Below are 25,942 nucleotides of genomic sequence, written 5' to 3'. Positions count from 1 at the left end.
GAGTCTGTCCCTGTTGCTCAGAAAGGAAGGGGAAGAGGAGTAGAGCATTAGTCATTGGGGACTCCATAATTAGGGGGATTCTGTGGGAACGAGAGAGACTCGCGGTTGGTGTGTTGCCTCCCAGGTGCCAGGGTCCGTGATGTCTCAGATCGTGTTTTCGGGATCTTAAGGGGCAGGAGGAGCAGCCCCAAGTCGTGGTCCACATAGGCACCAACGACATAGGTAGGTAAAGGGATGGGGATGTAAGGCAGGTATTCAGGGAGCTAGGGTGGAATCTTAGAGCTAGAACAAACAGAGTTATTATCTCTGGGTTGTTACACATGCCACATGCTAGCGAGATGAGGAATAGGGAGAGAGAACAGTTGAACACGTGGCTACATGGATGGTGCAGGAGGGAGGGATTCAGATACCTGGATAATTGGGGCTCATTCTGGGGTAGGTGGGACCTCTACAAACGAGATGGTCTACACCTGAACCAGAGGGGTACCAATATCCTGGGGGGGAAATTTGCTAATGCTCTTCGGGAGGGTTTAAACTAATTCAGCAAGGGGGTGGGAACCTGAATTGTACGCCAGGAGCATCTGGAATAAGGTGGGTGAACTTGCAGCATGGGTTGGTACCTGGGACTTCGATGTTGTGGCCATTTCGGAGAGATGGATAGAGCAGGGACAGGAATGGTTGTTGCAGGTTCCGGGGTTTAGATGTTTCAGTAAGCTCAAGGAAGGTGGTAAAAGAGGGGAAGGTGTGGCATTGTTAGTCAAGGACAGTATTACGGTGGCAGGAAGGAGGTTTGATGAGGACTCATCTACTGAGGTAGTATGGGCTGAAGTTAGAAACAGGAAAGGAGAGGTCACCCTGTTGGGAGTTTTCTAATGGCCTCCGAAACGTTCCAGAGATGTAGAGGAAAGAATTGCAAAGATGATTCTGGATAGGAGCGAAAGTAACAGGGTAGTTGTTATGGGGGACTTTAACTTTCCAAATACTGACTGGAAACGCTATAGTTCGAGTACTTTAGATGGGTCAGTTTTTGTCTAATGTGTGCAGGGGGGTTTCCTGACATAGTATGTAGATAGGCCAACACGAGGCAAGGCCACATTGGATTTGGTACTGGGTAATGAACCACGCCAGGTGTTAGATTTGGAGGTAGGTGAGCACTTTGGTGATCGTGACCACAATTCGGTTATGTTTACTTTAGCGATGGAAAGGGATAGATATATACTGCAGGGCAAGAGTTATAGCTGGGGGAAAGGTAATTATGATGCGATTAGGCAAGACTTAGGATGCGTAGGATGGGGAAGGAAACTGAAGGGTATGGGCACAATTGAAATGTGGAGCTTGTTCAAAGAACGGCTACTGCGTGTCCTTGATAAGTATGTACCTGTCAGGCAGGGAGGAAGTGGTCGAGCAAGGGAACCGTGGTTTACTAAAGTAGTTGAATCACTTGTCACGAGGAAGAAGGGAGGCTTATGTAAAGATGAGACGCTAAGGTTCAGTTATGGCGCTTGAGAGTTACAAGTTAGCCAGAAATGGCCTAAAGAGAGAGCTACGAAGAGCCAGGAGAAGACATGAGAAGTCCTTGGCAGGTAGGATCAAGGAAAATCCTAAAGCTTTCTATAGGTATGTCAGGAATAAAAGAATAACTAGGGTAAGAGTATGGCCAGTCAAGGACAGTAGTGGGAAGTTGTGCGTGGAGTCCGAGGAGATAGGAGAGGCGCTAAATGAATATTGTTCGTCAGAATTCACACAGGAAAAAGACAATGTTGTCGAGGAGAATACTGAGATTCAGGCTACTAGACTAGATGGGATTGAGGTTCATAAGGAGGAGGTGTTAGCAATTCTGGAAAGTGTGAAAATAGATAATTCCCCTGGGTCGAATGGAATTTATCCTAGGATTTTCTGGGAAGCTAGGGAGGAGATTGCAGAGCCTTTGGCTTTGATCTTTATGTCGTCATTGTCTACAGGAATAGTGCCAGAAAACTGGAGGATAGCAAATGTTGTCCCCTTGTTCAAGAAGGGGAGTAGAGACAACCCCGGTAACTATAGACCAGTGAGCCTTACTTCTGTTGTGGGCAAAGTCTTGGAAAGGATTATAAGAGATAGGAATTATAATCATCTAGAAAGAAATAGTTTGATTAGGGATAGTCAACACGGTTTTGTGAAGGGTAGGTCATGCCTCACAAACCTTATTGAGTTCTTTGAGAAGGTGACCAAACAGGTGGGCGAGGGTAAAGCAGTTGATGTGGTGTATATGGATTTCAGTAAAGCATTTGATAAGGTTCCCCACGGTAGGCTGTTGCAGAAAATACAGAGGCATGGGATTGAGGGTGATTTAGCGGTTTGGATCAGAAATTGGCTAGCTGTAAGAAGACAGAGGGTGGTGGTTGATGAGAAATGTTCAGCCTGGAGTTCAGTTACTAGTGGTGTACCACAAAAATTTGCTTTGGGGCCACTGCTGTTTGTTATTTTTATAAATGACCTGGAGGAGGGCGTAGAAGGATGGGTGAGTAAATTTGCGGATGACACTAAAGTCAGTGGAGTTGTGGACAGTGCGGAAGGATGTTGCAGGTTACAGAGGGACATAGATAAGCCGCAGAGCTGGGCTGATGTTGCTAACTTTCTCCTTGGTTCAATTGCTCTGTTTTATTTCCTTTTCTCTCGTGTCACCAGCTATCTTTATGCTACCGCCACGAGGTTCAAGTCCGAGTAATGATCCTGTTAGTTGTAAAAGCAGCTTAGGCGTAGAATTTGTGCATGAGTAGCGATTACTGTGCATAATAAATGCGCTTTGATTTGAATCTTACTAATCGGCGTATTGGGGTATTGATCATTATTCGGACTTGAACCTTGTGGCGATATCATAAAGATACCTGGCGACTCGAGAGCAAAGGTAATAAAACAGAGCAATTGAACCAAGGAGAAAGTTAGCAACATTATTTGGCGACCCAGATGGGACCCGATCTAGAAGTGGCATAACCACTCCGGGAGAACCCAAGAATTTGAATTAGAGATCCAATTGGAAACAGAAAACCACAAGCGTTCAAGCAGTTCTGATCAATACTCATAATGCGGAAGTGTGTGTATGCATGCGTAACTAACAGGGCGATAAGGTAAAACTGATAGATTTTTTGTTGCGACAAAACTGTCGGGAGTTTGTATATCGGAAAGTAGCGAAAGCCGTACCCGTATTTACAGCACCGCCTTAATACCCCTGTCCCAAATTTGAAGAGCAGCATTCGGATAGGAAAGAGGCAATGCAGGCAATGCAACGCCTCATGAACCCAGAGGAATTTGCGGTCGCAGCGACCAGCAGCAGTAGAGTGGGACAATGTCCCATTTGGGAGGAAGAGATCAGGAAATATCTCAAAGGGAAAGGATGGCCCCTTTGGAATGAATTCTGTGACAACGAGGAATCAGGTCTCTGTCAGGGAGAGAACCTGAGAACATCTAAGACACTCAGAAGGTAAGAAGGTAAGTAAGTGATTTTTACTCATTTTTACTTTTATACCTTTTTCAAATTGTGTGTGTCGGGGGGAAACTGAAGTGACATCACAGAAAAGCTGTGACCTGAGTGGCTGGTTGGGAATCTACACTAAATTTAAAAAAATTAAGCATTGGTAACTAATTAAATGTAATTACTTAATTATAATTTAGAGGGGTATCTAAGCCAGAGATTGGAGAGTACTATATTTAGCTTTCGCATTTATATCAGAACTCTAGTGCTAGGAAACAGATAGTTAACAGTAACTTAAAAAAAAATGTTTAAAAAAATATAAAACATTTTTTTTTAAACTGTTAATTTTAATTAATTGACGCAATGTCAGTTAGAGGGGTGCAGTGCTCTGACTGTGAGATGTGGCAGGTACGGGAGGCTTCCAGCGTCCCGGATGGCTTCATCTGCAGAAAGTGCACCCAACTGGAGCTCCTCACAGACTGCATGGTTCGGTTGGAGCAGCAATTGGATGCACTTAGGAGCATGCAGGTGGCGGAAAGCATCATAGATCGCAGTTATATAAATGTGGTCACACCCAAGGTGCAGGCAGAGAAATGGGTGACCACCAGAAAGGGCAGGCAGTCAGTGCAGGAATCCCCTGTGGTTGTCCCCCTCTCGAACAGGTATACCCCTTTGGATACTGTCGGGGGGGATAGCCTATCAGAGGAAAACAGCAGCAGCCAGAGCAGTGGCACCACGGCTGGCTCTGATGTTCAGAAGGGAGGATCAAAGCGCAGAAGAGCAATAGTAATAGGGGACTCTATAGTCAGGGGCACAGATAGGCGCTTCTGTGGACGTGAAAGAGACTCCAGGATGGTATGTTGCCTCCCTGGTGCCAGGGTCCAGGATGTCTCCGAACGGGTAGAGGGCATCCTGAAGGGGGAGGGCAAACAGGCAGAGGTCGTTGTACATATTGGTACTAACGACATAAACAGGAAGGGGCGTGAGGTCCTGCAGCAGGAGTTCAGGGAGCTAGGCAGAAAGTTAAAAGACAGGACCTCTAGGGTTGTAATCTCGGGATTACTCCCTGTGCCACGTGCCAGTGAGGCTAGAAAGAGGAAGATAGAGCAGCTAAACACGTGGCTAAACAGCTGGTGTAGGAGGGAGGGTTTCCGTTATCTGGACCACTGGGAGCTCTTCCGGGGCAGGTGTGACCTATATAAGAAGGACAGGTTGCATTTAAACTGGAGAGGCATGAATATCCTGGCCGCGAGGTTTGCTAGTGTCACACGGGAGGGTTTAAACTAGTAAGGCAGGGGGGTGGGCATGGGAGCAATAGGTCAGAAGGTGAGGGCATTGAGGGAGAACTAGGGAATAGGGACAGTGGGGCTCTGAGGCAGAGCAGACAGGGAGAAGTTGCTGAACACAGCGGGTCTGGTGGCCTGACGTGCATATGTTTTAATGCAAGGAGTATTACGGGTAAGGCAGGTGAACTTAGAGCTTGGATTAGTACTTGGAACTATGATGTTGTTGCCATTACAGAGACCTGGTTGAGGGAAGGGCAGGATTGGCAGCTAAACGTTCCAGGATTTAGATGTTTCAGGTGGGATAGAGGGGGATGTAAAAGGTGTGGCCGAGTTGCGCTACTGGTTAGGGAGAATATCACAGCTGTACTGCGGGAGGACACCTCAGAGGGCAGTGAGGCTATATGGGTAGAGATCAGGAATAAGAAGGGTGCAGTCACAATGTTGGGGGTTTACTACAGGCCTCCCAACAGCCAGCGGGAGATAGAGGAGCAGATAGGTAGACAGATTTTGGAAAAAAGTAAAAACAACAGGGTTGTGGTGATGGGAGACTTCAACTTCCCCAATATTGACTGGGACTCACTTAGTGCCAGGGGCTTAGACGGGGCGGAGTTTGTAAGGAGCATCCAGGAGGGCTTCTTAAAACAATATGTAAACAGTCCAACTAGGGAAGGGGCAGTACTGGACCTGGTATTGGGGAATGAGCCCGGCCAGGTGGTAGATGTTTCAGTAGGGGAGCATTTCGGGAACAGTGACCACAATTCAGTAAGTTTTAAAGTGCTGGTGGACAAGGATAAGAGTGGTCCTAGAATGAATGTGCTAAATTGGGGGAAGGCTAATTATAACAATATTAGGCGGGAACTGAAGAACATAGATTGGGGGCGGATGTTTGAGGGCAAATCAACATCTGACATGTGGGAGGCTTTCAAGTGTCAGTTGAAAGGAATTCAGGACCGGCATGTTCCTGTGAGGAAGAAGGATAAGTACGGCAATTTTCAGGAACCTTGGATAACGAGAGATATTGTAGGCCTCGTCAAAAAGAAAAAGGAGGCATTTGTCAGGGCTAAAAGGCTGGGAACAGACAAAGCCTGTGTGGAATATAAGGAAAGTAGGAAGGAACTTAAGCAAGGAGTCAGGAGGGCTAGAAGGGGTCACGAAAAGTCATTGGCAAATAGGGCTAAGGAAAATCTCAAGGCTTATTACACGTACATAAAAAGCAAGAGGGTAGCCAGGGAAAGGGTTGGCCCACTGAAGGATAGGCAAGGGAATCTATGTGTGGAGCCAGAGGAAATGGGCGAGGTACTAAATGAATACTTTGCATCAGTATTCACCAAAGAGAAGAAATTGGTAGCTGTTGTGTCTGGAGAAGGGTGTGTAGATAGCCTGGGTCACATTGAGATCCAAAATGACGAGGTGTTGGGTGTCTTAAAAAATATTACGGTAGATAAGTCCCCAGGGCCTGATGGGATCTACCCCAGAATACTGAAGGAGGCTGGAGAGGAAATTGCTGAGGCCTTGACAGAAATCTTTGGATCCTCACTGTCTTCAGGTGATGTCCCGGAGGACTGGAGAATAGCCAATGTTGTTCCTCTGTTTAAGATGGGCAGCAAGGATAATCCAGGGAACTACAGGCTGGTGAGCCTTACTTCAGTGGTAGGGAAATTACTGGAGAGAATTCTTCGAGACAGGATCTACTCCCATTTGGAAGCAAATGGACGTATTAGTGAGAGGCAGCATGGTTTTGTGAAGGGGAGGTCGTGTCTCACTAACTTGATCGAGTTTTTCGTGGAGGTCACTAAGATGATTGATGCAGGTAGGGCAGTGGTTGTTGTCTATATGGACTTCAGTAAGGCCTTTGACAAGGTCCCTCATGGTAGACTAGTACAAAAGGTGAAGTCACACGGGATCAGGGGTGAGCTGGCAAGGTGGATACAGAACTGGCTAGGTCATAGAAGGCAGAGAGTAGCAATGGAAGGATGCTTTTCTAATTGGAGGGCTGTGATCAGTGGTGTTCCACAGGGATCAGTGCTGGGACCTTTGCTGTTTGTAGTATATATAAATGATTTGGAGGAAAATGTAACTGGTCTGATTAGTAAGTTTGCAGACGACACAAAGGTTGGTGGAATTGCGGATAGCGATGAGGACTGTCAGAGGATACAGCAGGATTTAGATTGTTTGGAGACTTGGGCGGAGAGATGGCAGATGGAGTTTAATTCGGACAAATGTGAGGTAATGCATTTTGGAAGGTCTAATGCAGGTAGGGAATATACAGTGAATGGTAGAAAGTCAAAGAGATCTAGGAGTACAGGTCCACAGGTCACTGAAAGGGGCAACACAGGTGGAGAAGGTAGTCAAGAAGGCATACGGCATGCTTGCCTTCATTGGCCGGGGCATTGAGTATAAGAATTGGCAAGTCATGTTGCAACTGTATAGAACCTTAGTTAGGTCACACTTGGAGTATCGTGTTCAATTCTGGTCGCCACACTACCAGAAGGATGTGGAGGCTTTAGAGAGGGTGCAGAAGAGATTTACCAGAATGTTGCCTGGTATGGAGGGCATTAGCTATGAGGAGCGATTGAATAAACTCGGTTTGTTCTCACTGGAACGAAGGAGGTTGAGGGGTGACCTGATAGAGGTCTACAAAATTATGAGGGGCATAGACAGAGTGGATAGTCAGAGGCTTTTCCCCGGGATAGAGGGGTCAATTACTAGGGGGCATAGGTTTAAGGTGAGAAGGGCAAGGTTTGGAGTAGATGTACGAGGCAAGTTTTTTACGCAGAGGGTAGTGGGTGCCTGGAACTCGCTACCGGAGGAGGTGGTGGAAGCAGGGACGATAGTGATATTTAAGGGGCATCGTGACAAATTCATGAATAGGATGGGAATAGAGGGATACGGACCCAGGAAATGTAGAAGATTGTAGTTTAGTCGGGCAGCATGGTCGGCACGGGCTTGGAGGGCCGAAGGGCCTGTTCCTGTGCTGTACATTTCTTTGTTCTTTGTCCTTTGTAGGCCCCGGGAGTATAGGACATACTTGGTGGGAGAACCTAAGCGTGATCCACAAAAAGAGCTTAGGGAAAGCTCGCAAGCTGATAGCAATCATGTCCTGCTTGGCACAATTGTGAGGCACAGAGGAGGTCGTTAGGACGCTCCGGAAAGAAGTAGAGGGCATACATCGAATGAGTAAGGTCGATGTAAGCGAGGTAGAAAGAGAGAATTTAGAATTGAGGAGAAAATTGGCAGCAAAAGATGGAGAGGTGGAGGATGCCAAAAGGGCTCACCAGTCTTGTCTGGCGCACTTCAGCAGCTTCCAGTCTCAATATGAAAAGGCCTATCAGGACAGGCAACGCGTAATCCTGGTACGTGAAGAAACAGAAAAGCAGGTAGATGCATTGCAGAGACAGTGCAGCGACCTAAAGTCAGCATTAAGAGCACTCCATGCTGCCACCACAGAGCGAAGACAAAGCACGTTAGATCACACAAAGTGCCGGAAGCAGATTGCAGAGCTGCAATCGCTGCTTTCAGTTCAGAAAGGATTCCAGGAAACCTTTGGAGCAAAGTTAGATGAGGAAGACGGCCCTGATTGGGAAGAATTAAATGAGACAGCGCAGAGATATGTTCAGGGAACATGTGCGCAGGGAAAGCCACAAAAGAGGAAAGCGTCCCAACCCCCCACACAGCAGATAGTTCAGGCTCCAATGAACCCAGTAACCACCCACCGCACAGCCACAGCAGACGACACGGAATTTCTATACTCCACCCCCTTAACAGTGACCCAATTACGGGACGCATGCGATAAGATCACACCGTTCCTCCCCACCTCAGACCCCCACCATTTCTTTGCCACAGTAAAGCATCAAGCGACTATGTACGGCCTGGATGAGCGAGAGCATGTAAAGCTCACAGTTTTAAGTTTAGACACGTCAGTAACAGCAGCCCTTCCCGACCCACAGAATGTAGGAGGAGGCACCCTTGCAGAAATGCATACCGCGATCCTGGATGCGATCGGGTATAACCGGGGTGACCCCGTAGATGGCCTCAACAAATGCAGGCAAAAGAAAGCCGAGCACCCCACAGCGTTTGCTGGACGCCTGTGGATCCACTTTGCAGCAGTCTTTGGAGACATAGACCGTGCCCATTTGTCCCCAGACAACATGGCCAAATGGACCCGCACCCTTATCTCCCATGCCACAGAAACAGGACAGAAAGCGTGCGCGAGTTATGATCCCTCAGAGGAGGCCCATAACGAAAAATGGGTGGTAAAAAGTTTGTCACGTGCCTGGGAGCAATCTGTACAAAGCAAACCCGCAGTTAAAAATCCCAAAGAAAAGCAGGCCGATGCCGATATACAGGCAGTTACAACACACCAGAACCCCGCGTGGGTAAATGAAGGAAAGAACAGCCCCCCACCCAAGTCACAGGAGTGTTACAACTGTGGCCATTTAGGACACTTCGTAAGAGAGTGCAATGCCCCTAGAAAGCCACAGCGAGCCCAGCAGACGGGCACTCTGAGTAAGAAGAAGACGGAGCCCATTCATAGTGTTAGCGCCCGTTCAGATCAGACGGACCTGACCGGAACGGACTGACGGTGTATGGGCTCCCCCAGTTAGGTCTGCGACACCCTTTGGGATAGGTCCGGACGACCAGTAGTTGCAGCAAAAATTCGGGGACAGCCCATCGAGTTTCTCTGGGACACAGGAGGGTCCCGCACCACAATAAATTCCTCCACCATGTTCCAAAAAGACACATGGCCCACTACAGCCACCATCACCCTCAGCGGCTTTACAGGCCACTCACAGCGGGGACACATCACAGCCCATGTACCCATTCAAATCGGCAACATCACCACCAAGCACCCCGTAGTTTTAGTTGACCTGCCCCACACAGCAGAACACATTCTGCGAATCGATTTTATGAATTCCCACAACTTATCATTTGATCCAGTCAACCAGTGTGTCTGGAAAATGGCAAAATCCGCAAGAGCCCCCGCAACACTCAACATAGGAGAATACGCGAACAAAAGTAGCGCAGTAGGCAAATTTTGGTTCAACCCAACCACGCTTAGAACGGCCAGGCAGGTTAGGGCAGTTCTGCAAAAGAACAGGGCAGCATTCGCGACCCACAAACACGACTGTAGCCGGATGACTGGCTCCGTACAAATAACAGGACCTGACCCTAGACCCCCAAAAGAATAAGGATTTCCCCAAGAGGCAAAGGGAGAAATCTCAAAGGTAATAGAAAGCTTATTAGAGCAGGGCGTACTTAGATCAGTAGCCTCCACTAATAATGCCCCGATTTGGCTAGTGAGAAAGCCCGATGGATCATGGCGACTGACCATCGATTACCGGGAACTCAACAAAGTCACCCCCGCAGCAGCCCCCACAGTAGCCACAAGTCCCAAGACCATGCTCAAGCAGGGACTCAATTCCCGATTCTTTACGGTTTTGGATGTCAGTAATGGATTCTGGTCCATTTCATTGGCAAAGGCGTGCCAGTACAAATTTGCCTTCACTTTTAAAAATCAGCAGTACACGTGGACATGCCTGCCACAAGGCTTCCACAACTCCACCTCCATTTTCCACCGACAGCTGGCAAATGGTTCAGCCAAATTCTCTCGCCCCGAATGTCTGGTTCAGTCTGTAGACGACCTACTACAGCAGAAAGATACCAAGGAAGAGCACATCGAGCTCCTGTCCGAACTCCTGGAACTCTTACACTCAATTGGTTGTAAAGTCGACCCCAAAAAGGCCCAAATTTTGGAAGATAAGGTGATATATTTGGGAACAATGATCACACATGGTAAACGTGAGATCGAGTATGAAAGGATTGACTCGAATGCTAAATTGCCCCTTCCCCAAAACATTTCAGCCCTCCGGTCGTTTTTAGGACTGGTTGGCTACTGCCGAAACCACATTGACGGTTTCGCCAGCAAGGCAGCACCCCTCTCAGACCTCCTAAAGAAAGGAGCCCCCTGGGAATGGCTTCCGCAGCATACGGATGCTGTGGATGCGTTGAAGCAAGCATTCATAGCAGCCCCTGCACTACAAGTTCCAGACCCGCTTTCCCCTTACGCTATAGAGGTAGCAACTACAGACCGCACCCTTTCGGCCGTGCTCCTCCAGGAACGGCACGACCAGTTAAGGCCCGTAACTTACCCGTCCAGAATTTTAGATGCTGTGGAGCAGGGATTTTCAGCCTGTGAGAGACACGTGCAGTACTTTGGGCAGTTCAGTATTTTTCGTATATTACCAGAATGAACCCCATCACAATTCTCACCGAACACAGCCCCATCCAACTTTTACTGGACGGCCGACTCAAGGACGGTACAGTAAGCCAGATTGGAGCAGCTAGATGGACCCTTCTCTTGCAGGGACGGGACATCACTGTTAAACGGACAAAGACGCACACCTTTTTAGCCGACAACTTACAGTAACCCAGAACCCCCCATGAATGTGAAATTATCTCTCCACACCACAACACAGGCCCCTTTATTGCTAAAACACCCCCCAGAAAGATAGGTAGTTCAAACCAGAGCCCCCAGCACAAAGACACGTGTGAGCCCATAATGATCTATGTGGATGGATCTTCCACAGTGTTGGATGGGATGCGCATAACAGGCTGCGGTATATATGCCGAGGACGCGCAGGGACGCGCCCTAGAGGAAATATCATGAAAACTTCCAGGGCACTTAGGCGCGCAGGCAGCAGAGCTTGCGGCCATTGCATTTATAGTTGAACACCCAGATTCCTTCCCCAGCCCAGCAGACATATACTCGGACAGCCTCTATGTCTGCAACAGCCTCACGGAATTCCTACCCCTGTGGAAAGCAAGAGGATTTGTTTCCGCAGACGGAAAACCCCTCCCCTCAGCCCCATTGCTCCGTCACACCTTAGAGAGAGCACAGAACAGGACTTTTGGGATAGTCAAAGTTCGAAGTCACCATTGTTCCTCCCCCCCTGGAAATGTAAAAGCCGACGCACTGGCTAAAGCAGGTTCCAGGCATGGATATTTTTGGACACCCCCACAAAATGCACCAGTGAATGCAGTTCAGGTCTCGCAGACAAAGATCGAGGATCTAGTGGAGGCCCAGAAGCAGGACAGCAATCTCAGGGAGATTGTAAAAGGAAAATATCCAGCACCCTACAAGAGATTTAAAAATGCTCTGACCACACATGACGGTGTGGTATTAAAAGACACCCTTTATGTGGTTCCTGAACAGGACAGGAATCAACTGATTTGTTTGTTCCATGACGGTCATGGACATCAGGGAATCGATCCCACTACAGCCCACCTCAAGCAGCTTTGTTGGTGGCCGAATTTAAAGGACGATGTTAATCACTACATCGAGAATTGTCTTATCTGTGCCCAGAATAATCCGGACAGATATGCCAAAAAGGCTCAACTCAGTTGCACCTGACCCGTTAATGGCCCCCTGGACTAACCTCCAGATTAATTTTATAGGACCATTTCCCCCTTGCAGGAATGGCTATAAATATGTACTCATGGTGATAGACCGCTTGACGGCTCTGGAGCTGCGGATGGACTCACTTTGGAGCATCCGCGATGCTGAGGACGTCATGGATAGCACGTTTAGCGAGGTGGTCACACCGTGAAAGGTACTGAGGGAGATAGAAAATGGGTGACCAAAAGACAGAGCAAGAGTAGGAAGGCAGTGCAGGTGTCCTCTGAGGTCATCGCCCTGCAAAACAGATATACCGCTTTGGATACTGTTGAGGGAGATGGCTCACCAGGGGAAAGCAACAGCAGCCATGTTCATGGCACCATGGCTGGCTCTGCTGCGCAGCTGGGCAGGAAGATGAATGGCAGGGCTATAGTGATCGGGGACTCAATTGAAAGGGGAATAGACAGGCGGTTCTGCAGACACAATCGAGACTCCAGGAGGGTATGTTGCCTCCCTGGTGCAAGGGTCAAAGATGTCTCGGAGCGGCTGCAGGACATTCTGGGGGGGGAGGGTGAACAGCTAGCTGTCATGGTGCACATAGGCACCAACGATATAGGAAAAAAACGAGACGAGGTCCTACAAGCTGAATTCAGGGAGTTAGCAATTAAACTAAAAAGTAGGACCTCAAAGGTAGTAATCTCAGGATTGCTACCAGTGCCACGAGCTAGTCAGAGTAGGAATGTCAGGATAGATAGGATGAATGCGTGGCTCGAGAGATGGTGCAAGAGGGAGGGATTCAAATTCCTGGAGCATTGGAACCGGTTCTGGGGGAGGTGGGACCAGTACAAACCGGACGGTCTGCACCTGGGCAGGACTGGAAATGATGTCCTAGGGGGGGTGTTTGCTAGAGCTGTTGGGGAGAGTTTAAACTAATGTGGCAGGGGGATGGGAACCAATGCAGGAAGTTGGAAGGTAGTAAAACAGGGACAGAAACAAAAGGCAGTAAGGGGGAAAGTGTAAGGCAGAAAAGCCATAGTCAAAAATCAAAAAGGGCGCCAGTACAAGGTACAGTGACTGAGGGGAACTCAGTGAATAGGACCAGGAATATCAAAAGGAATAAAACGGGAAGTGAAAACATTAATGGTAAGCGACGCGGCAGGTTGTTACATGAAGATGTGGGTTCAACGACAAGGAAAATTAGGAGAAAGGTTAAGAGGAAATATAACTTAGGAGAGGTTACTGATCGAGGTGTTAAGATTCAGAACAGAGGTAAAAAAGCCAACATAAGTGTACTTCACCTGAATATTCGTAGTATTCGGAATAAGGTAAATGAGTTGATGGCGCAAATCATCGTGAATGACTATGATTTAGTGGCCATTACTGAAACATGGTTAAAGGATGGTCACGACTGGGAGTTAAGTATCCAAGGGTATCAAACTATTCGGAAGGACAGAGTGGATGGTAAGGGAGGTGGTGTAGCTCTGTTATTTAAGGATGACATCTGGGCAACAGTAAGGGATGACATTGGTGCTATGGAGGATAAGGTTGAATCCATTTGGGTGGAAATCAGGAATAGTAAGGCGACAAAGTCACTGATAGGAGTAGTCTAGAGGCCACAAAATAGTAACATTATGGTGGGGCAGGCAATAAACAAAGAAATAACTGATGCATGTAGAAATGGTACAGCAGTTATCATGGGGGATTTTAATCTACATGTCGATTGGTTTAACCAGGTCGGTCAAGACAGCCTTGAGGAGGAGTTTATAGAATGTATCCGTGATAGTTTCCTAGAACAGTATGTAATGGAACCTACGAGGGAACAAGCGGTCCTAGATCTGGTCCTGTGTAATGAGACAGGATTGCTTCAGGATCTCATAGTTAGGGATCCTCTCGGAAGGAGCGCTCACAATATGGTGGAATTTAAAATACAGATGGAGGGTGAGAAGGTAAAATCAAGCACTAGTGTTTTGTGCTTAAACAAAGGAGATTACAATGGGATGAGAGAAGAACTAGCTAAGGTAGACTGGGAGCAAAGACATTATGGTGAAACAGTTGAGGAACAGTGGAGAACCTTCCAAGCGATGTTTCACAGTGCTCAGCAAAGGTTTATACCAACAAAAAGGAAGGACGGTAGAAAGAGGGAAAATCAACCGTGGATATCTGAGGAAATAAGGGAGAGTATCAAATTGAAGGAAAAAGCATACCAAGTAGCAAAGATTAGTGGGAGACTAGAGGACTGGGAAATCTTTATGGGGCAACAGAAAGCTACTAAAAAAGCTATAAAGAAGAGTAAGATAGATTATGAGAGTAAAGTTGCTCAGAATATAAAAACAGATAGTAAAAGTTTCTACAAATATATAAAACAAAAAAGAGTGGCTAAGGTAAATATTGGTCCTTTAGAGGATGAGAAGGGAGATTTAATAATGGGAGATGAGGAAATGGCTGAGGAACTGAACAGGTTTTTTGGGTCGGTCTCCACAGTGGAAGACACAAATAACATGCCAGTGACTGATGGAAATGAGGCTATGACAGATGAGAACCTTGAGAGGATTGTTATCACCAAGGAGGTAGTGATGGGCAAGCTAATGGCGCTAAAGGTAGACAAGTCTCCTGGCCCTGATGGAATGCATCCCAGAGTGCTAAAAGAGATGGCTAGGGAAATTGCAAATGCACTAGTGATAATTTACCAAAATTCACTAGACTCTGGGGTGGTCCCGGCGGATTGGAAATTAGCAAACATGACACCACTGTTTAAAAAAGGAGGTAGGCAGAAAGCGGGTAATTATAGGCCAGTGAGCTTAACTTCGGTAGTAGGGAAGATGCTGGAATCTATCATCAAGGAAGAAATAGCGAGGCATCTGGATGGAAATTGTCCCATTGGGCAGATGCAGCATGGGTTCATAAAGGGCAGGTCATGCCTAACTGATTTAGTGGAATTTTTTGAGGACATTACCAGTGCGGTAGATAACGGGGCGCCAATGGATGTGGTATATCTGGATTTCCAGAAAGCCTTTGACAAGGTGCCACACAAAAGGTTGCTGCATAAGATAAAGATGCACGGCATTAAGGGGAAAGTAGTAGCATGGATAGAGGATTGGTTAATTAATAGAAAGAAAAGAGTGGGGATTAATGGGTGTTTCTCTGGTTGGCAATCAGTAGCTAGTGGTGTCCCTCAGGGATCAGTGTTGGGCTCACAACTGTTCACAATTTACATAGATGATTTGGAGTTAGGGACCAAGGGCAATGTGTCCAAGTTTGCAGACGACACTAAGTGGTAAAGCAAAAAGTGCAGAGGATACTGGAAGTCTGCAGAGGGATTTGGATTGGTTAAGTGAATGGGCTAGGGTCTGGCAGATGGAATACAATGTTGACAAATGTGAGGTTATCCATTTTGGTAGGAATAACAGCAAAAGGGACTATTATTTAAAAGATAAAATATTAAAACATGCTGCTGTGCAGAGAGACCTGGGTGTGCTAGTGCATGAGTCGCAAAAAGTTGGTTTACAGGTGCAACAGGTGATTAAGAAGGCAAATGGAATTTTGTCCTTAATTGCTAGAGGGATGGAGTTTAAGACTAGGGAGGTTATGCTGCAATTGTATAAGGTGTTAGTGAGGCCACACCTGGAGTATTGTGTTCAGTTTTGGTCTCCTTACTTGAGAAAGGACGTACTGGCACTGGAGGGTATGCAGAGGAGATTCACGAGGTTAATCCCAGAGCTGAAGGGGTTGGATTACGAGGAGAGGTTGAGTAGACTGGGACTGTACTCGTGGGAATTTAGAAGGATGGGGGGGGGGGGGGGGGGGGGGGAATCTTATAGAAACATATAAAATTATGAAGGGAATAGATAGGATAGATGCGGGCAGATTGTTTCCACTGGCGGGTGAAAGCAGAACTAGGGGGCATAGCCTCAAAATAAGGGGAAGTAGATTTAGGACTGAGTTTAGGAGGAACTTCTTCACCCAAAGGGTTGTGAATCTATGGAATTCCTTGCCCAGTGAAGCAGTAGAGGCTCCTTCATTAAATGTTTTTAAGATAAAGATAGATAGTTTTTTGAAGAACAAAGAGATTAATGGTTATGGTGTTCGGGCCGGAAAGTGGAGCTGAGTCCACAAAAGATCAGCCATGATCTCATTGAATGGTGGAGCAGGCTCGAGGGGCCAGATGGCCTACTCCTGCTTCTAGTTCTTATGTTCTTATGTTTACGAAATGGGTGGATGCATTCCCAGCCAGAACAAACACTGCAAAACCACAGCCAAGATTTTGACCCACCACATCTTTACAAGATGGGGACTCCCCCGCAGCATTGAATCCGACCAAGGGTTCCCATTTTACGGGACGTGTCATGAAGAACGTCCTCACGATATTTGGCATCACCCAAAAATTCCACATAGCATACCACCCACAGTCGAGTGGTATCGTGGAGTGCATGAATCGGACCCTAAAATCCACCCTCAGAAAAATGGTCCCGCAAAACAACACCACTTGGGACTCAGTTCTCCCGTTTGCGCTGATGTTTTTGCGTAATACAATTTCAACTTCCACAGGTTACACCCCACACACCCTCATGACCGGATGCCCCATGAAAGGCACATAATTTTTATTAGGTTTAGACATGACCAGCCCCGAGGTGACGGCCCTCACACACGAGAAAGCAGTACAGCAATTCGTGAATCATGTTAAAACGGCTCAGCAAGCAGCCGCGGTGAAATTGGGCACAAGGAAGAAACAGAGCAAGGCTTATTTCGACAAGACAGTGCATACGACTGAGTACAGTGTAGGACAGCAAGGCATGCTCTCCGTATACAACCCCAGTACTCGGGTCCGTAATCCATTGCGGACAAAGTAAGCCCTTCCGTATAAAAGATAAAGTATCCCAACGGAAAGACTGCGTGGTTCCATATCAACCAGCTGAAGGCATATGGAACACAGTCTAACCACTCACACCACGTCATGCTCGACGCAGCACATCACACCCCACCCACAGCCAACATAACCCTACCATCCTCCAACACGTCCAGCCCAGCCACGGACTCGACCTTGACTCCACCCCCGAAATATACACTCTGTCCCGGAATGCCCACCGACTGCAGCAGCAGAGACAGCGACTGTGATTCAGACGATAGCCACAGCATGCCTCCCTACTATCCCCATGCAACAGGACCCACACCCAGCGAACCCGACTACGATTCGAGTGATCCCGTCATGATCACTTTCCTAAACAAACACCACCACCGACCACCGACCTACCATGATGACCCCGATTCCGCCCCCACACAACTAGACACCACCTATTGACACAGAGACAACTCATACAGACACATCCGAAACGACGAGAGTGACCCCAAATCACACCATGCTGCCCTATCTACCTTAATACATTCAAGAGTTTGGCATCTGGGAGAAGATGACGACCTTGAGTCTGACTCCCAAAACAAGAACCCCTTTGCGACCCTGTTCGCAACCAATAACTGAGGTGTCCAGATGATGTTTTAAAAGGAACCGCTTGGGAGAAACGGAGTCCTTTCTGATGGAATCTGCAGCATGTTTTATGTTGTTTGTAGTGTTTTGTTAAATGTTGTACGTCAGACCGGAATCTTTTTTTCCACCGCCGCACGCTCATCAGCAGAAACCTCTGAGGACTTGCCTACAGAGACTTGTTAAGGTCCCAGACACCAGTTCAGCGGAACTCGTCTGTCTGCAGACGCCCGTTCATAACTGCCCTTCTGTTTCGAAGGTAGAACCACTACGGCAGCCCCACCACGATGACTACATTTCTTGCCCATTCTTGTCGGTTGCTCAGGCAGTGGAGAAACGGCTTGGGACCCGCCCTGCCTGGGAACTCCCCCTCTGGTCAACTATGCTCGGGTAGGGGAGACACGGCATTGGTAGCCGTCCTACCCGGGGACTCCATCCAACTCGCACCCATCGCGGCCGATACGCACCTCATTTTGGAAATTTTAGTTCAAAAAGTTTTGTTTTGTTTCAGGTAATCCTTAGGTTGCCAACCACATGCTATTTACATCCTGAAACATTTGGATGGTAAACCGCGCAGTCTGCGAGACGGCTCGCACTGGTTCATTATTTGAAAGTGTGGCTTGTCCTAAAATTCGGTTTTTGGAAGAAAAAAAAATGGGGGAGTCACACATAGTGACCAATTATAAAGGGAGTAATTGGCACTAAAGGACAGACAGGCTATCATACGAGATGTTAAACCAAGATAGTTACAGACACTATGCTTGATTCCACAGAACTCCAGGAGTTCCAGGACCGGAGAAGGGAAGAGAAGAGAAGTGAAAGACGAACAGCCATGAGGACTTCCTTCGCATGGTTCACCATCAAAATGGACATTTGGTTGCGCGTAAACGCGAACCCCATGACCTCAAGCCCCCCCAGCCGTTAATGATTCACTTCCCCACAGTACCCAGAGCCCAGTCACCAGCGACACCGCACCATCTTGGTGTGTCAGGTTTATAACCTGGTACTCCCTGTCCTATGTAATAGAATGAAGGTTGTAGCCACCTAAATTGGCCAACTCCTGATTTAAAATAGCGAACGGCAAAGGCTGATGGGAAAGTCAGCCAACAAGACTGGAACCGGCAGGTGCAGGTTTGCTGTGTATTAAATCTCTGCAAAAGGCCAGACAACATCGATACCAGCGACCATCACCATAACAATGTAGCAGCCATCTACATACTGATGCGCAATCCCGGGAACAATAAGTAACATTTTGGACACACAAAGCAAAGCCAGACTCCCCGGTGCCAGCAGGAGCCAACACAAAGGAGGTAAACGAGCACCTCAAGACCGCCCATCGATTCTCCAGTATTGGAGAAATCGAACCAAGCGATTGGGACAAAGTCCAATCACTTGCGACCAGGTACAGGGTCTGCCCCGAAAGGCGGGAAGCCCCTGGGGACTATCAGAGTTAAGCCCCAAGTTCAAATCGCTCTCTTCACCTCTTCGTCCTGCCCGGGTCACCCAGCAACATGAACCAACATTGAACGTGACCGGTGCAGTGACCACCGAACAAAGTAAGTCTTAATTCAACGCTCGCTACGAGACAGGCACTCCTAGCTACCAATCCGTACCAACTTCGAATCTCGCAGACTCAGAACCCGAACAAAAGGCCATTTGTTCCCCTGACCTGGTGGGCCAGTCCGAAGTTAAGTATAGGCCTGTTAGTTATAGAAGTAGCTTAGACGTAGAATTTGTGCATGAGTAGCGATTACTGTGTATAATAAATGTGCTTTGATTTGAATCTTACTAATCGGTGTATTGGGTTATTGATCATTACTCGGACTTGAACCTTGTGGCGGTATCATAAAGATACCTGGCGACTCGAGAGCAAAGGTAATAAAACAGAGCAATTGAACCAAGGAGAAAGTTAGCAACAAGGTAAGATCTCCAGAGGAGATAAGGTCAGTGACAGTCCTGGAGACAATGGTTTGCTGCTTGGTGGTGGGATCATGATCCAGGGAGAGGTTGGAGGAAGCGTTTGAGAGTTAGAGGTCAGTATGCCAAACAACGACAGCCCCACCCCTGTCGGGTGTGTCAGTGTCAGTGACATGGCGTTATTGACAACTTTCCTCACTCTGATCATTTTAAACTTTTATGTACAAGATCCTTCTACTACAATAAATGCAAGATAATACCTTTGAGAGGACAAACAAGGAATGGGAATTCACATTGAATGGGTAGCACTGAAGGATATGGCTGATCATTTTAAGGATTTCAGTGCATAATTCTCTGGAAGGATGAATATATGTAGATACATCCTTATAAATGGCAGAAAAACTTTGGGTTCATTAAACAGTGACTTATGGTATAAAACTAAAGAGATGGCAACGTTTTGTACAAACATTGGCTAGCTCAATTAGAGTGTTATCCATTAGAAAATGGGCATTAAAGCCATATAGAGTATGGTGTGGCATTTCATCAGGATGTTGCCAAGGATCGGAAACTATACTTTTGAAGTGAGGCTTGAGATACTAGAACCAATTTCTTTGGATCAGCAAAGGCCAGAAAGAGATTTAAGAGATTTTTTAAACTATGAAAGGTTATGAATAGTAATGAGCTGTTGTCACTGGGAAGTAAGTGACATGGTGTTATTAACAACTCTTCCCACTTTGGTAATTTTAAATTAGGAGAAACCTCTGCGCAAAAACTGTTGAAGCATGGAAGGCTTTGCAACAGTCAGTGATTGAGACATCTTTCACAGAATAAATGGACAACTACTTTAAACAGAAGGCATAGAACTATGGGAAGGGAGCAAGGCAATGGGATTAGTTTTGGATTAGATTAAAAAGACAGGATGGATTTAGCTTCAATGGTTCTACTTAAAGTAGCTTTACTGGTGCAAACCTGTGATAAATGCAATGGACACAAATGCATCACAACTTTAACATTGTAGTATTCTAAAACAAAACAATGAGCAACAGCAGTGCCTAATACGTTTAAACGTGAATATCCAATAATGTTTGGAGGGGAAGAAAACAAGTTTTAATATGTGAAGAATCACAGGTCAGAAAACAATGTGGAGAAAGTGCCCAGCCATTTCACCAAGTCCAGTTCCTACACAATAGGAGTATAGAACACTTTGCAAAGAAGACTGGAAGAACACTAATTTTGCTTTCTGAAATTTGGCAGCACACTTACTATCATTTGCAAACCAGATTGTGATGGCAATTTGGACCATTCCAGACTGCAATTTACAGCAGAAACAGGGCATAGATTTTGAGCAGAGACTAAATACAATCTGTTCTCAGTGAAGAAAGGAAAATGGAGAAGATGGCCAGGGGCAGCACGGTAGCATTGTGGTTAGCACAATTGCTTCACAGCTCCAGGGTCCCAGGTTCGATTCCCGGCTTGGGTCACTGTTTGTGCGGAGCCTGCACGTTCTCCCCGTGTCTGCGTGAGTTTCCTCCGGGTGCTCCGGTTTCCTCCCACAGTCCAAAGATGTGCGGGTTAGGTGGATTGGCTATGCTAAATTGCCCTTAGTGTCCAAAATTGCCCTTAGTGTTGGGTGGGGTTACTGGGTTATGGGGATAGGGTGGAGGTGTGGGCTTGGTTAGGGTGCTCTTTCTAAGAGCCGGTACAGACTCGATGGGCTGAGTGGCCTCCTTCTGCACTGTAAATTCTATGATTTAGGGCAGTAAAAGGCTAAAACACAAATAATGGTAAAACTGCTTTACTTTAGCTCTGAAGCATGGCCTTTCTTTTGCTGCCAGTTTCTCATTTCTCTTTTTTAAACATCTTGCAAGTTATAATACCTTCTTTCAGTCAATTGCTTTGTAGTTAGGAACTCTCCTGAGCTTATTATTTTGCTGCAATTTGAATCATACTGAATGATAGACTAGTTCAGAACAAAAGGAGATTATTTGGTCCATTAAGTTTGTTTCAGTTCTTTAGAGGATCGATCCAGGAAGACTCATTGTCCCAGATCCCTAAAATTGTTCTTGTTTCAAGTATTTAACTCATTCCCTGTTAATGTTTACTATTGAATCTCCACCATTGCCCTATCAGATAGTACATTTCAAACCCTGATCACACATTGCTTAAAATTATTTTCCTCAAGTTGCCTCTGATTCTGAATCCAGAATCAGGGACCATCCGGCCATGCTGTCCAAGAACAACCACAATTTGTATTTATATAGCTCCTTTACCATTGTAAAATTCAGGGTTCAATGCTTCAAGGTGCATTATCAGGCAAAATTTTATAGCAAGCCACGTAAGAGATAACTAGGAGAGATAGCCAAATGCTTGATTGAAGGAATAGTTTTAGGAAGTATATTAAGGAAGAGGAGAGAAGTAGTGAGGCAGAGAGATTTAAATCATGGAAATTCAGGTCTCAGGACTTAGACAGCTGAAGGTATGGTCATGAATAGCGGAACAATTAAAATCCAACAAAAAACAACTTTGGATGAGCACAGAGCACCTCGTGGGCTTTAGGGCTGTGATAATTGAAATCCTTGGCTCAGGATGTAGCACACTCACCTCTGAGTTAGAACTTTGTGGGTTCAAATTCCACTCCAAGACTTGAGCACTGAGGCTAACAGTTCAGGGCAATAGTGAGGAAGTGCTGCACTGTCAGATATCAGATAAGATGTTAACGGAGGTCCCTTCCTCTCTCTCTCTCTCTCTCTCTGAGGTGGATGTAATGCAGTATTTTGAAGAAGAACAGGGGAATTATCCCCTGGTGATATGACCAGGTGAGAAGGGGCCGAATGGCACCCCTCTTTGTGCCCGCCTTGTTTGACTGCAACAGGTTATTTGTTTGAAAAGGATACACTTGTCAATTCAGTGAGTACTTGACTACTTATGTGTTGTGATCAGCATAAGAACCAATAGGACAGGCTTTCTTGAGTTTAGCAAAGAAAGAAGTTAGCTTAATTTTGCCTAAACCAATATAAGTAAAATGATAAAGTATCAACTTTCACATATATGCACATTAAACGTTCACACATACACACATATACAAATTGCAGAGTGGGGAAGGAAAGGTTAGCCAAATTAGAGTCCAGGAAAAAAGGAAAAATGTATACAACCTGTAGCTTGATAACTTGGCTGGCTTCAGGCTGATTTTGATGGTCTCAATGTAAAGATGTAGTGACTGAGTTGGTTGTGTGTCAGGATATGGTGGTGCTGGTTTTGATTCTTCAGATGAACATCTTGGTCTGTGGCAGGGTGTCCTGGATGATCACAGTCAAACAGGACTCAAAGCTTACCAGGGCAATTGGATAAACAAGGATGCAGGAGGGACACAAATTATGTCTTCTTTCTAAACTGCTTGTTCTCAATTCTGCTGAGAAAATATGTGCTTAAAACATACTAAGAGATGGCCAGTCAGTGTGGCATTCCTTCGCCAACCACCAGGGTGTTCAAAGGTAACCTGAATAGCTCATATTTGGATGCTAACTTAGCCAGGATCCCATTGTCTAATGATTACTCTTAATGTCTCACCTCCAACAGTGGAATACCTCAGGTGATTGCTTTACCTGCCTTGCTAATGAGACAGGAAATGTGAGTCCTTCACACTCTAACGTAATTGTCTTTGATGGGTTTTGCAGACAGTGAATTGGAATGTGGAACATATAATAATGCAAATTGGAGTTAGCTATCTGCAAATTACATCAGTTTCTGTGTATTAAAAAAGTTACATTTATGTTTCCAGCTGGTGTGTGAAAAATCATTATTTGGCACAACGCACATCTTCATGACACTGCTGTCTTTGCTGACATTTGTTCCTCAATCAACATCATTAAAAAAAACAGATTATCTGGTCATTATCACATTGCTGTTTGTAGGAGCTTGTTGCACACACATTAACTGTCATGTTTCTTAGATTACAAAGGTGACAACACTTCAAAAGTCATACATTGCCATATAGCGCTTTGGGACATGCGGTGATCGTGAAAGGCTCTATATAATTGAAAGTATTTTTTTTCTGAAGAAATTGCAGAGGTTGGAATGTTTTAGTGGGATTTAAAGAAAACCAACAGCATCCAGATCCTCATACATTGACAAAACTGACATTCCCAGTCCAAATGCACCGATCAGTAAGAATCTTCAGGCACTCTGCACATCCCAGATAGATTCACCTCACCTTCACGCATTCAGTCATAACTGATCAACAAAACTCAGCCTGTAAATCAGAAGATAAATCCTTCCAATAACCCACTCAATATCCAACATACAGCTCTGGTCACACAGTTCAGCATAAAACATTAAGTAAACAGGTCTCAACTGGATCTTCTTACACAGCATAAGGGGCATTTCCACACCTGGTTCGCCACAGGATAGTCACACTGCCTGAACACTAGTGTGGATATTATGAGCTACGATCTGTATAAACACTGATCTGCCACTCACTGAATATTGTCCTGAACATTAGTGTGAATAATCTGTATGAACTCTGTGTTCCTTCACTCACTATATAGTCTACCCTGGCCCTTATTTTGGATATTATGGCATACAAATGGTTTAAACACTGCTCTTTTAATCAATTTTGCCTCACTTGGTTTTCTGTCAGTATAAGAAGTTAATGTCAGTGTTACTTCTGTTCTGTTGCACTTCATCAAGATTACGTGCCATAGTATCTCAGTGAAGTTGGGAGGGTAGTTGGGAGTGGTCCTGTGGTTGGGGAGGGGGTAACCCGATGGTTTAGGGTTGGGGATTGTCAGAGGGTAGCTGAGGGGTGGGGGGCAGTCAAGGGTGGGAGGGGGTTTAGTTGGATTGTTGGGGTGTAATTGTGAAGTAGGGGGTGGGGGATTGTAAAACATCTGGAGGGTAGTCTGGGGCTGGGGGCAAGATGGAGTGGGAGTTGTTAGGAAGTCAGGTGGGAGGATAGGCTGGGATGGGGGTAATCAGGGTTTCATGAGGGTAATAAAGAGGTGGGCAGGTTGGTTGGTGGTGGGGGTCATTCGAGAGGTCGGAGGGATAGTCAGCTGATCAGGGGTTAGGGCTACTCAGGTCAGATGTGGTTGGGGTCAGAAATGGTAAGGGGGTCCAATGGGGAGCTGGTAATATAGTTACCCAAGAGTTAGAACTGGTTTTAATCCTTCTAACGTTTTCTGGGTAACCTACTCTGACAACTAAGTCGGAAACAGGCAAAATCTCCTACTCTAACTCATAGTTTGGGAGGAATCCAGATGTGGGAGAAATGCCCATCAGTGGTCTCAACTTCCCAAGGGATTTCCATGCGATCACTGCATGGGAACCTCAGTGGGGTCCCCGGCACATTTTCCAGGGTACCTGTGGGTATGATTATTCAGAAGACCTGGGTGACTGCTAAAACCTAAAGCTGCATGAAGAGATGTAGGTGCCACTCCCGAGCGTTACTGAGGGAGTGTTGCAATATTGGGAGATGCCGAACCAAGATCCCTTCTGTACTCGCAGGTAATCGTAAAAAAAAACCATGACACTGTTTAAACAAAAAAGAGCTCCCCCCTCCAATATCTATCCGTCACCACCATCACCAAAACAGATTAAGTGGTCGTTCTCACATTCATTGCTGTTCGGGAGTTTATTGTGGGCAGCACGGCAGCTACATCTCCTACATTACAACACTTCAAAAAAAAACTTCATTGGCTGCAAAGTGCTTCAGGACATCCAAGAGCGGCACTAGACAAATGCATGTCTTTCTTCCTCCCTCCCCCCACTTGAGCAGATGCCCCACTCCAGCAGAAACTGTGCCATACTCTTCATTGATACATATATTTATCCAGTGAAGCCAGGTCTGATACACTAACCTTGAGCGTTGCACACTGGGCTGGAGTTCCCTCAATACTGGGGAATTACTCGGAACAAATCATCGACGTACAGGAGAAGTGGACTCGTACGGAATAGACAGATGTTGAGTAATCCCGGGGTACCTGTTGTCGATAAACAGCGCATCGGGCACAATGTTAAAACACCACCCCGAATTCAACTCTCACATTCATTTCCACCCTCTTGATCAGACACACTTTGTTGGACAACCTGTGGTCACTGATAGCGATGGAAAACATTTGCCCAGTTCACCTATTCCGGGAAAATCACCATTCTCAAAATTCGATTGTTAATGTTTATACAAGACAGCGTTGCTTAAATTAAAGCAGCAGCAACCGTGAGTCCTGTGTTAATTCTGGGAACGGCTTCTTTAGGATTCGCCTCGCAGTTGAGGATTAAAAGTACGCTCTAGCTACTGAGAGTCGCTGTAAGATTCTGTCCCCTTACCTTCTTCAATACACGGGCACCTGTTCTTCGGGGCTGTGAGCACCGCTATCTCTGCTCAACAATTCAATCCGAAACGCCCCTGCTTGCCACTTCAC

The 25,942-nt window shown here is 46.3% G+C and overlaps 1 protein-coding gene across 1 annotated transcript in view; it reads right to left on the bottom strand.

Annotated features, from left to right (window-relative positions):
• drd3 (dopamine receptor D3) overlaps positions 1–25,489 on the bottom strand; it is a 165,522-nt gene extending 140,033 nt beyond the window's left edge. The window contains exon 1 of the mRNA XM_072514051.1: positions 25,382–25,489. The gene's annotated coding sequence lies outside the window, so the exon portion shown is untranslated. The remainder of the gene's footprint in view (positions 1–25,381) is intronic.
• Positions 25,490–25,942: the final 453 nt, after the last annotated feature.

Source organism: Scyliorhinus torazame, chromosome 8 (genome assembly GCF_047496885.1).
Source record: "Scyliorhinus torazame isolate Kashiwa2021f chromosome 8, sScyTor2.1, whole genome shotgun sequence".
NCBI lineage: Eukaryota > Metazoa > Chordata > Chondrichthyes > Carcharhiniformes > Scyliorhinidae > Scyliorhinus > Scyliorhinus torazame.
This window is presented reverse-complemented; position numbering and strand designations above follow the sequence as displayed.